The sequence below is a fragment of the Theropithecus gelada genome, chromosome 5 (assembly GCF_003255815.1).
Source record: "Theropithecus gelada isolate Dixy chromosome 5, Tgel_1.0, whole genome shotgun sequence".
Lineage (NCBI taxonomy): Eukaryota > Metazoa > Chordata > Mammalia > Primates > Cercopithecidae > Theropithecus > Theropithecus gelada.
Genome location: NC_037672.1, coordinates 161,859,837 through 161,872,910, shown reverse-complemented (window position 1 = coordinate 161,872,910; position 13,074 = coordinate 161,859,837).

Sequence of the window (13,074 nt, the reverse complement as noted above, 5' to 3'; positions counted from 1 at the left end):
TGAATACCAGGCTAATATACCACAGTCACAGAAATTGGAGATGGAGAAAAAAAGCCTTAGTTCATCTCCCAATTAATTCAGAAAACACAAAAACAGTCTAGCCTTGTCTTTTGCACACATGCACCCAGATCTCTTTTTGTTTCAAGAGCTCCCTTATATGTCAGATATAGCTGTTATAAATGGAAATGACTATACTTATTATGTAAGTATAATAAATTCCATTTATAACAGTTATATCGAACATATTTTAGGTAAAACGCAAAATGCCAAAAGAATAGTGTAGATATGCCCTGAAACACAAGGACAGCCAAAGTACTAACTCTAAAGCATGTGTAATTTGTTTTGAACTGTTAGGAATTTTGTTGTATTTGGCTTCTTTCCACTTGGGTAGTTGATACATAACCTTGGGCTTCCTGAGGTTTGCATTTAATGCACAATTTATCTTGATTTTATAAGTCAATCTGTAAATTTCCCTGCCTGTCTAGTTAGGCATGGAGCTTATAGTAGGTAATGGCATACAAAAATTCTTAAAATCTCTTTATTGAAGTCTTGAGAATATATTGACCTGTTTGGGAACTAGAAGCATAGTGTTAAAGTGTCCTACTTTACCATGCTGTACATCGTTTCATAAAATCAATGGAATATAATAGAGTTTGAACTCATGATATAAAACTGACTTATGAATGGCAAAGAGTTTATTCAGATTTTTAAATCCCTCCCCCTTTCCCGTCCCACTCTTCTTAGTACAGCACTCAGGAAAACAGCATGCTAACAAAGTTGAATGTTAAATCAATAAGAGATCAATATAGATTTTGGCACTATATTTTCAGGCCAACTTTCAAGTCTATTCAAAGGTGTAGTAGTGAATCTTCTTTATAGATAAGATAGAGACCGACCACAGACAGCAAATATTGACTAACATTTTTATATTTCATTACCAGGTGATCAACAATGAATTCCTAGAATGTCAGTAATATACACCGGGTCTGTGGAAGATGCAAATCTCCACTGATCAGGACAGAGCACACTGTTATACTTAAGTCATGTAACCACATAGAACATCATTTTTCTCACTAAAAAAATAGATATGATAAAATACTTGGATTTCTACCTGAAAGAGTGATTATGTATTAAACTCATAACAATTTAGACATGATTTATTTACATGTTTTAAAATTATTCTTTCCAAAAAACAAAGAAAAAGATGTTGCTTAACTAGTTGACTTTTGGAGTATAGTAATAACATGATTATACAGTCAATGGGCAAACTGAAATGTTAGACATGGAGGTATAATGAAAAGTGATCCAGCATTTCTGTGGAATGTGAGTCAACAATAGCAATAAATCATTCATCTTAGTACTGAATAACTAGGTGTGGAGAAATATTGGTAGGAAAGTGTCAGAACAATGCAACTGGCTCTGCAAACAGCGCTTTTAGCCTGCAAGTATAAGAGAACAAGGAATCTTCTTTGTTTACATGAACACAAACCTAGGCTTCCACCCTACAGACAGCTTTTGTGAGGGAGGCAAGCACTGTGCCCCGGGCCAAATCCTATGTTAAGTGTGTTGCATATGTTACTTCGCATAATCCTCCCAAAAAACACTCTGAAGTATCATGCCTCCCTGTTTACTAGATGAGAAAACTGACAGCTGAAGAGGTGTAGCCTCAAAGGGCTAGATGACTGGAAGAGGAATAGATGGGATCCAAATTCCATAATCTCAGCCCTCAAACATTTTGCTATCCTCCCGTTTAAGGCCCAAATCCTGGTTCTTATTTAAAAAAAAAAAAAAAAAAAAGCTATTGAAGCTATTATAAAACAAAAGATAAGTTAACAATATATTTCTTGTACAAGGTTGAATATTGTGCCCCGTAAAATTTATGTCCATCTGGAACCCAAAATGTGGCCTTATTTTGAAATAGGGTCATTGCAAATGTAATCAGTTAAGACTGAAGTCATACTGGAGTAGGGTGGGTCCTAAATCCAATATGGCGGCTGTCCTTATAGGAAAAGGAAGAGACAGAGACACAGAGGGAATGGTGGGGAGGAGCTCTGTGATGATAGAGGCAAAGATGAGAGTTATGCTGCCATGAGCCAAGGAACCAATGCCAAGGATAGCCAGCAACCACTAGAAGTTACGGGAGAGGCATGGAACGAAATCATCCTCTGAGTTTCCAAAAATCAACACTACTGACACTTTGATTTTGGACTTCCAGCCTCCTGAATTTGAAAGAACAAATTTATGTTGTTTTCAGCCACTCAATTTGTGGCTCTCTAACAGCCCTAGAAAATCAACACATTTCTGTATCTACATATATTCTATAAGGATATAAATATTCTCTATATAATACAATAAAAATACATTTATTTTATAGTAGTATACTATATATGCCAGCTATTTAACAAATGCTATTTTGTTTACACATCATAATTTTATGATGTAAGCTCTGTCTCCATTTTACAGAAAAGGCAGCAAACTCAGAGGATTAAGTGATTTGACCCAAATAAAATCGCTTATAGCAAAGTCAATATGAGGCCCGTGTCTTTCAGTCCTGGGCCTGTTATCCCTTTGATTTGGATCTTGTGCCCCAACTTTTCCTAGGAGATCCTTCCCAATTGATCTCATCTTTGCCACTTGCATCTTCAGTCTTTCCTTCTTTACTGCATCCCACTCTCCCTGTAAAAATACTCTTTCCAACCTAAAATTTCTCTCCCGTTGCCCATTATCATTCATTCAGCTAGATGTCTGAAATAGAGTCCAAGCATTAAACTAACCTTCCTTCCCCCCTTCCTCCCTTCCTCCTTTCTCCCTTCCTTCCTTTTTTCCTTCCTGGCCAGGCTGGTCTCGAACTCCTGACCTCAGGTGATCCACCTGCCTTGACCTCCCAAAGTGCTAGGATTACAGGCGTGAGCCATCATGTCCGGCCTAAACTTTCAAGTATGACATTTTCTGTGGACACTTCACTGCATCCAAATTAGACTACTCTCTGCTCACCTTTTTCTCTTTTCTTGTTTTGTCATGCTTTGTGTTTCTTTTCTTTTTTCTTTTTATTTTTTTGAGATGGAGTCTGGCTCTGTCACCCAGGCTGGAGTGCAGGGGAACAATCTTGGCTCACTGTAACCTCCGCCTCCTTGGTTAAAGCATTCTCCTGCCTCAGCCTCCTGAGTAGCTGGGATTACAGGCATGTGCCACCACGCCCAGCTAATTTTTCTAATTTTAGTAGAGATGGGGTTTCATCATGTTGGCCAGGCTGGTCTCGAACTCCTGACCTCAGGTGATCTGCCTGTCTCAGCCTCCCAAAGTGCTGAGATTACAGACATGAGTCACTGTGCCCGGCCTTGTGTTTCTTTTCTTTAGAAAAAAATCTGCTGGGTTTGTTCTAATTTTCCTTAATTGAAGTCCTACTAGTTCTACAGGGTTTAATCAATCATTCCAGATCAGTTCAACAAATATTTGTTGGGTACTTAAAGTACTTTTGTGTCCCAGACTTTGTTGTGCATACTAGGGCATAAAATCAGGAATCAGACATGCATGTCACTACTCTTGAATATAATGCTTATGCATTAAATTTAATTAGCTAAATTTTCTTATAAATTAATTGAATTTTCTCTATAAGCATTTCCTGATTCCTACCAACTGAAGTGATTTTAGTCATGTTTCAGGGATCTGGAAATTTTCCTGTTATCATAGCCTTTTCATCACCATAGCATTTAATGCCTCCCTTGTGGGCCATAATACATTCATCCTGGTCTGAAAGTTTCTTGAGCACATATGGAATCCTGCAGAAATAAAAACTCCTTGAATGAAGAAACTTGTTCTTTCCCATTTTAGTGTCTTCTCCAGAGTCTACAAATATTGAATCATATTCAATTAAGTATGAAAATCATAATATTAAACAGAATGCATGGGTGAGAACTTAAAACCACTATGGCTCCAGAAACGAAAACTGTAATGACGAAAAAGAATATGTGAAAAATATTTACCTGGAAAAGTGAAAAAGATAAAAAACGAGGTGATTTCAGGAATTAATTACAGCAAGTACTAAGATGAGAGTTTATGGAACTTGACCTAAGTTAAGGGTAGAAACTAGGTTACCTTTCAAGTCTGAAAAGCTGTGTTCTATAACTACACTCTCTAATCTGGGATTTGTCTAACTCTACAGAATGTAAACTTCATGAGGGTAGGAAGTTTTAACTGCTTTCTTCACTGCGATATTTTCAATATCCTACTTGATGAATCAGTAAAATTTCACGCTAACCACACTAGTGTAGTAAAGAAGATCTTAATCTTATCAGGATCCGCTCGTGATTCCTGGTTAGCACACCTGTCTCTATTTGTGGTGGGATTAGCTTCTGCCCTCAGATGGAAGCATTGAAAGCTAATCCTCGTGGAGATAGAATGTGGCTCAATTTAGAGTGTATCTTCTCAAGTGTGTTTCCTATTTGATTCCCGATTGTTTGGATGGTGTTCACTACCCCTTCCCAAAGCTTTGTTTTAACTTCAGGTATCTGCCTGTGGCCTTCTTTGTTTCTGGCTTCCTATTTCTTCCATTTATCTGCTTTCTGACGCTTGCTGGATTTCAGATGACTACGTTTTTCTGCTTTCTGACTCTTGCTGGACAGACCTGGCTTTGGTATGCATTTTTCTTTTGATCCTTTGTTCCATTTTGACCACTTCTTGGTATAGACCAAATAATGCTTTTTAGTTTTCATTCTCTACATTAGTTCTTTTAGGCCTTCCTTCATTCTCCAATTAATTAACTAATCCTTTACTTAATTTTATTATCTAATTAATTCTTAATTAGTTCTCCTAGGCCTACCTAATCTACTGCCATTCTTGGAACTCAAATAGCACCAAGTGGAAAGTTAACAGCCAAAGTTACAGAAAATAGAATCATAGTAAATAAAAAAAAGTCGTTAGTTTTGAAAACTTGTGTGAACTAAATTGGCATTCTCCTTGCTTAGAGGAAATGATGGATTAGATGTGTTGGAGATATCAAATATATAAAATTCAAATACTGAGTGTGGTAAAACATTTATTCAGTACAATGATCATTCAAAAATTTTCCCAGGATCTCCTTGGGCACATGTGCTGGTTGAAAAAACATTACTGATCATAAATGCTGCAACAGCCTAATATCCGAGCCAAAACATACATTTTTGCAAGAAATCATAAGTCCAAAAAAGGCATATACTTTTGAGAGTTTGAATACCTTCCTAACCCTCATATGTCTGGCAAACCTGAGAAAAGTAACATAGGAATACTAGTAATAGGTTCTTTATATTGTGTACAGAAATAACAGAGGTAGCAACATACGTGGACTTTCAGACATCCCTACATTGTGGTGATTCTTACCCAGGCTACTTGACTAAAGTGATTGACCAAATGGCGTGAAGAAGACCTTCTGGTATTGTGAGAAAATAAAAGGGATAATGGTGATCTTTAGATGGTTTTCTAATGAAGAACAACTTAGATATAAATAATTCAATTGAATAAAAGAGATCCTAATTAGCAATACTTCTCTTTAAATAAAAAATGTGAGACACATTTGGGTTTATCCTCTCCATCCCCACTGTTAACCTTGTTTATGTGCTTATTTAATCAAAAACAGTCTCAGGAATTTTCATAATAAACCCAAGTGACTCCTAAGCAGCAATTATTGTTTACTGGATAAATTATATAAAATATAAAACTGTGAGTAAACTCTGGGCTGGAATTCTTTAAGTGCATATTTAAGACTTTGAAATACATGAAATTTTGTGTCTTTTTTGAACTACACTGCTTGAATGGCCTAGTGTTTAGCATTAAACAAATAAATCAGAAATTTTGTATTTGAATATTAGGCTTGGTGATTTGGTTCGTGAACAAAAGTGAAGGTAGTTTAGTATAATGGAAATAGGATGACTTTAGAGGTCACACAACTTGACTGTTTAGTCCTGGCTTCTGTCACTAAATCATTTGGCTTTGGTCAAATTATTTTTATCAGATTCTTTATTTAAAAAGTGAGGCATTTAGACTTTACAGATCTTTTTTTTTTTTTTTTTTTTTTTTTGAGACAAACTCTTACTCTGTTGCCCAGGCTGGAGTGCAGTGGTGCAGTCTTGGCTCACTGCAACCTCTGCCTCCCGGATTCAAGCGATTCTCCTTCCTCAGCCTCCCAAGTAGCTGGGATTACAGGTGCATGCCACCACACCAGGCTGATTTTTGTATATTTTTTTGTTGAGATGCGATTTCTCCATATTGGCCAGGCTGGTCTCAAACTCCTGACCTCAGGTGATCCACCCACCTCAACCTCCCAAAGTGTTGGAATTACAGGCATGCTGCACCAGGTGTTTTTTTTTTTTTTTTAATGAGACAGAGTGCCACTCTGTTGTCCAGACTAGAGTGCAGTGGCGTGATCTCTGCTCACTGCAACCTCCGACTACCAGGTTCAAGCGATTCTCTTGCCTCAGCCTCCTATGTAGCTGGGATTACAGGTGTCCACCACCACACCTGGGTAATTTTTTGTATGTTTTTAGTAGAGATGGGGTTTCTCCATCTTGGCTGGGCTGGTCTCGAACTCCTGACCTCAGGTGATCCACCTGCCTTGGCCTCCCAAAGTGCTGGGATTACAGGCATGAGCCACCACGCCCAGCCTTGGCTGACTATTTAAGAGGGCTCATAAATTTATTTAATCAAAATGAAATGAATACTTAGGGTATGCAGGGATTTTGTTGCACTTTACAAGAAAGAAAAATATAATACCAAAACATTATGTCCCAAACACATGAGGGTAACAGCATGCCAATTAATGTGTGATTAACAAAGTACAGAAAACCTCATTGAGCAATATTCGAGACTTTCATTCTTTCTTTTTGGACCCTAATTTCACTCTCTAGTGAGATCCTGCAAAAACATAATTTCTCTTTTCCAGAGAATCTAGTCCAATTAATGTTATCCTGGGATACTCAGCCTGGTTGTCTAGCACTGCCATGCTTTGCCTGACTTTCATCCTGATAACTAGTCAAGAACGATTGCCAACTCTCCTTTTTTACAGTGAGTACCCACACAGGCTACTTTATAAGAATATTGGATACAGTTCTCTGTTGTGCCTCCTGACCTGGCTAGAAGGTGTATTTTATTATTATTCATTATCCTATTACCTCTGCATTCCCCAAACTTGGTACCTAAACAAGAAATGTTTGTGATTAGTTACTCAATGACTATGAGGATTTTAGATTTGTTGAACCCATATCACACACAACAATATTTAAACTATTTTGTGTACTTTTGAAGTTCAGTAAGGTCATAGAAAATATATATTATATACATGTATACATTATATATGTATATATGTGTGTATATTATACATGTATTCTCTCTCTCTCTGTCTCTCTCTCTCTCAGAGGAATGTTAAAAATGAAGTCCAGGCAAGGCGTGGTGGCTCAAGCCTGTAATCCTAGCACTTTGGGAGGTGGAGGCAGATGGATCACTTGAGGTCAGGAGTTTGAAACCAGCCTGGCCAACATGGTGAAACCCTGTCTCTACTAAAAATACAAAAAAGTTAGCTGGGTGTGGTGGTGGACACCTGTAATCCCAGCTACTTGGGAGGCTGAGGCAGGAGAATAGCTTGACCCCAGGAGGTGGAGGTCAAGTGAGCAGAGATCACGCCACTGCACTCCAGCCTGGGTGACGGAGTGAGACTTCATCTCCAAAAAAAAAAAAAAAGAAAAAAAAGAAAGAAATGAAGTCCAATCTGCATCCGTTTTACAAATGAGAAAACTGGCATTAAGTGACTGATTGAAGTCCAAAGCAAGTTAGTGATAGAACAAAATGTGCTCCAGTAATGGGTTTTGTTAAAAGCAACCTTAATATGAAAGATCATCTCTATATCACCTATTCTGTACCAAGAATTGTTGTAGGAACTTTGTTTGAATTGTCTCATTTAATCCTCATAACATCCTCTTGTGCCTGTTTTACAAATTAGGAAACTGGGGTATAGAGAGGAGAGATTTTTCCAAGGTTACGTATCTAGGAAACAACAGAGCTAGGATTTGAAACCAGTGAGATCCTAGAGTTCTTGCTGTTAGTTGCTACCTCTTCACCGCTGCAGATAGAAAACAATCCTTATTGTATTTTAAGCCTTGTGTTGTTTTCTTTAATATTTATAGTGAACATTATTTTATATTTTTATTGAAGCTTTATTTAAATTTTAAATTGTGTTGGTAGTTTTGTCTTCAAATATACATATCACATTGGATTTCTGACTCGGCTGAACTAGTCAAATCCTATTTTGCAGAAATATAGTAGTTACAGAGTTGTAAAATATGTATGCACTAAATGAAAATTATCTAGGTTAGAATATTATTTTCTTATAAATAGGTTCAAAACATGCAGTTACTCTATAACACAAGGTCAAACATGTATGGATACAAAATCTCCATTAAAGATTGGAGTACTTGTTCTGTGAGTTACTAGGAAAAAACTAAAAAAAAAAAAAAAAAAAAAAAAAGTGGTACAATAACTTGCCAAGAAGTAAATTAAATAAATAATTGTAGGTATGTGCTTTTACTTCTGTACCCTTTCTTACTAAAATCAGAGCTACACATTAAAGTTACTTCCTTTTTAAAAGTGTGTAAACCAGCACATATGGATCCAATTACTTAATTTTCTGGAGTCTAATGACAGTTACTTCTACCAATTTCAGCCAGTCTGCCAGAACTTTGTATGCAAACTGAAGGATGGCTCCTCTAACTGACCCTTTGTCCTTTCAGAAGAAGCCAATCAGTAGCAGATGCAGTGGGGTGAGTGGTGCATGGGGTGTGTGTGTGTGTGTGTGTGTGTGTGTGTGTGTGTGTTTTGTGTGTGCCTGTGAAGAAAAATGTCTATGGTAATCAACTCATTTGAAAAGAAAAAGAATAGAGTGGGAAGTAAAAAAAGGAAAAATGGGAAGATGTAGAAAGAGAATGAGAAGTGGAGGGAGCAAGACAAAGGGAAAGCTATAAAGGGGGAGCTTGGGTGAGAAGGAATTTCAATGACTTCTTTTATTTGTTTACTTTTAGGAAGTTCTGTTTTGCAAATTTAATTCCCACACAACAAAATTTTCCTGGTAAAATGTAACACTAAAGTAATACCAATTTAAATGCATTTAAGGAAGTTGTAATGCTAGAATGACAATCTCAAGGGAATAATCGAAATTTTGAAAATACTTTGCTAGTCATTTCATCACACCTCAGCATGAGAGGCAAAGAAGGTGGTTAACACATCAATCTTTCTTCATGATTATAGCAAAGGACAATGGAATGTTATTTTTCTTTAAATCTCACCTTAAAGTTGACAAAGGAGATCAACCTCTTCCCTTGACGTTTTCTATTGGATCTCTGCTCTCCTTCTGATTCCTTTTTAGTCTCATTTATTTTTTTTTCATCTGATGCAGCATAATTTATATTAGAAAAGAGAATGGAAGGAAAACTTCAACACAAAGCTACTAAGGAAATGGCTGTATTCTCTACCCCTTTGGAGATGATATTCTTTTATTTTTGATAATATTTCAATGTTACATACAGGTTCAAGAAACTTTTCCTAAATTAGCAACAAAGCTCTATAACAACATAATTGTAATCAGAGAGGAGGTGCCCAAAGTGAGAAAAAGAACGTGTACTCTACCTTAAGAATAAGATCAGAGGGAACCACATACTTATACTCTCTGAGGAGCATTTTTATGAGTTAAGCAAGCACTAGAATTTTATAGTCGAAACCTGCAACATCGTAACATTATCCTAACAGATTGTCTATAACCTCGAAGTGTTTAGTTTGTATAGATTCTTACAGGAAGTTATATGGCATAATGGGTGCATTTGATTATAGGGATAGGACAAACAATCTATTTTTATAGAGGCAAGTCTAGTAAGTAGAGTCCGCATTTCACAGAAGTAGTTTTATTACACATATTTAAAATTCAAGCTTAAAATCCTTTCCACAGTCACAAGCATCTTTTCAGCACTTGACTGTTTCCTGTGAAATGTATTTACCCTCATAATAGTTCTAGTAAACAGACCCTGTGATTTGGGTGGCTTGAGCCCGTACTGGCTCTTGAACCCAGATGACAAATTTATAAATCTGTTTTAATTACATCATCATTTGGCGAATGTTTTATTTCTGTATCTAAATTTACATGTCTACCTGAATCTAAGATTTTATATTTATCACGGTTATGGAAAGAACATCTCTTCCTAAATTGTAAGCAAGCGATCCTAGAAGAATAAAGTGCTTGCTAAGGACCTGCCATGACTTACACTTCTGATGAGAGTAAAAGAGCTGATTTGGTTTCAAGTTATTCACTAAGGTGCCATTTTTATTCTAGGTAGTCACCTTTCTTTACCTTAATAAATGTGAATGTATGGTGCACATAGTGGGTTTATAATTTGATCTCTTTTTTGGAATGGGTCAGACATAGTTTTTTGTTTGTTTGTTTTTGTTTTTGAGATGGAGTCAGCCTATTGCCCAGGCTGAGGCACAGTGGTATGAACGTGGCTCACTGCAACTTCCACCTCCAAGGTGCAATTCTCCTGCCTCAGCCTCCCAAGTAACTGGGATTACAGGGGCCCACCACAGCGCCTCACCAATTTTTGTATTTTTAGTAAAGACAAGGTTTCACCATGTTGGCCAGACTAGTCTTGAACTCCTGACCCCTAGTGATCCACCCTTCTCGGTCTCCCAAAGTGCTAGGATTACAGGGATGAGACACTGCATCGGACCTAGACATAGTTCTTAATGTTCCATTTAACACCTCTTTAACCTGGAAAGAATTTTGGCCAGGTGCAGTGGCTCATGCCTGTAATCTCAGCACTTTGGGAGGCCGAGATGGGAGAATCACTTGAATTCAAGAAGTTGAAACCAGCCTAGGCAACATGTTGAGACCTCATCTCTATTTAGATTAAAATAAAATTAAAAGAGAGAGAGACAGAGAGAGAAAGAGAAAGACCTCATCTCTACAAAAAAAATTAAAAAAATAAAAAATAGCCGGGTGTTGTGCCTTGTGCTTATAGTCCCAGCTACTGAGGAGGCTGAGGCAGGAGGACGGCTTCAGCCCAGGAGGCAGGGGTTGCGGTGAGCCATGAACACACCACTGTACCACAGCTGGGTGACAGAGCAAGACCCTGTCTCCAAAAAAAAAAACAAAAAGTTTTCATTCTTGCTGTATGCATTGTGATGAATACCACAAACATTAAAGAGCACTTTTTGTTTGTCACTGTGGTTATTGTTTTTGGTGTGCTCCAAGTTATTTTTGGTAGCCTAAAGTGGATGAGGATTCTTAGATAGATCTCTTTTTTTTCTCTCACAACTCTATTTCAGGTTTAAATTGTTCATTTCAGTGTCAAGTATAAGTCACTAATGAGGGAGAGAAAGTGATTGAAATTTGGATTGCTCTAAAAGAATGTTATTTAAATAAAACACTTTCTTTCATACATATTCAAGTGATTTATTTTAAAGAATAGGTAATCTTTTCAAGGCCAGTTTGCTTAAAATATTTCATAGCCCTCATAACGTTTACTTTTCTGCCATTTTACCACCTGGATTTGTTTTTTTCCCTGTTACTTGAACTACCCTCTAAGTAGCATGGTAAATATTCTACTTTCCATTTTTCTTCTTCTTCTTCTTCTTCTTCTTCCTCTTCCTCTTCCTCTTCCTCTCCTCTCCTCTCCTCCTCCTCCTCCTCCTCCTCCTCCTCCTCCCTCTTCTTCTTCTTCTTTTTGAGATGGAATCTTGCTCTGTCGCCCAGGCTGGCGTGCAGTGGTGCCATCTCAGCTCACTGCAACCTCTACCTCCCGGGTTCAAGGGATTCTTCTGCCTTAGCCTCCCAAGTAGCTGGGACTAAAGCTGTGCGCCACCACGCCCTGCTAATTTTGGTATTTTTAGTAGAGACGGGGTTTCACCATACTGTCCAGGCTTGTCTTGAACTCCTGACCTCGTGATCCTCCGGCCTTGGCCTCCCAAAGTGCTGGGATTACAGATACGAGTCACCACACCTGGCCATACATTCCATTTTTCTAACTGGTGATTAAGATTAGGTCTCCCTGGCCAGGCACGGTGGCCCACGCCTATAATTCCAGCACTTTGGGAGGCTGAGGTGGGCAGATCACCTGAGGTCAGGAATTTAAGGCCACTCTGACCAACATGCTGAAACCCTGTCTCTACTAAAAATACAAAGTTAGCTGGGTGTCGTGGCGTGTGCCTCTAATCCCAGCTACTCTGGAGGCTGAGGCAGGAGAATCGCTTGAACCCGGGAGGTGGAGGTTGCGGTGAGCTGAGATTGTGCCATTGCACTCCAGCCTGGGCAACAAGAGCAAAACTCTGTCTCAAAAAAAAAAAAAAAAAAGAAAAAAAAGATTAGGTCTCCCTAATGCCAAACATATGGATGAACACTGGAATTTTAATTTAAAAACAACCAGTCATTTTATAGCTCTTAAAAGAACAGAGCAAACCTACTTCCTCTGTGAATCTAGATACTGGCTTTCGCATTGTTTCAGACCATGACTGGCCTCATTAGTTTCTTTTCGTAGAATTATATACAACTGCAGAATATTCTGCCACCTTTATATTTATTTATTATTTTTTCTTATTTATTTATTTATTTTGAGACTGAGTCTTGGTCTGTCGCCCAGGCTGGAGTGCAGTGGCATGATCTCAGCTCATTGCAACCTCCGACTCCCTGGTTCAAGTGATTCTCCTGCCTCAGCCTCCTGAGTAGCTGGGATTACCGGCATACACTACCACGCCCAGTTAATTTTTGTATTTTTAGGAGAGACAGGGCTTCACCATGTTGGCCAGGATTATCTCAATCCCCTGACCTCATGATCCGCCCCCCTTCGGCCTCCCAAAGTGCTGGGATTACAGGTGTGAGCCATTGCTCCTGGCCTATTTATTTATTTTTGAGGTGGAGTTTCACTCTTGTTGCCCAGGCTGGAGTGCAATGGCACAATCTCAGCTCACTGCAACCTCTACCTCCCTGGTTGAAGCGACTCTCCTGCCTCAGTCTCCAGGGTAGCTGGGATTACAGGCGCCTGCCTCCATGCCCGACAATTTTGTATTTTC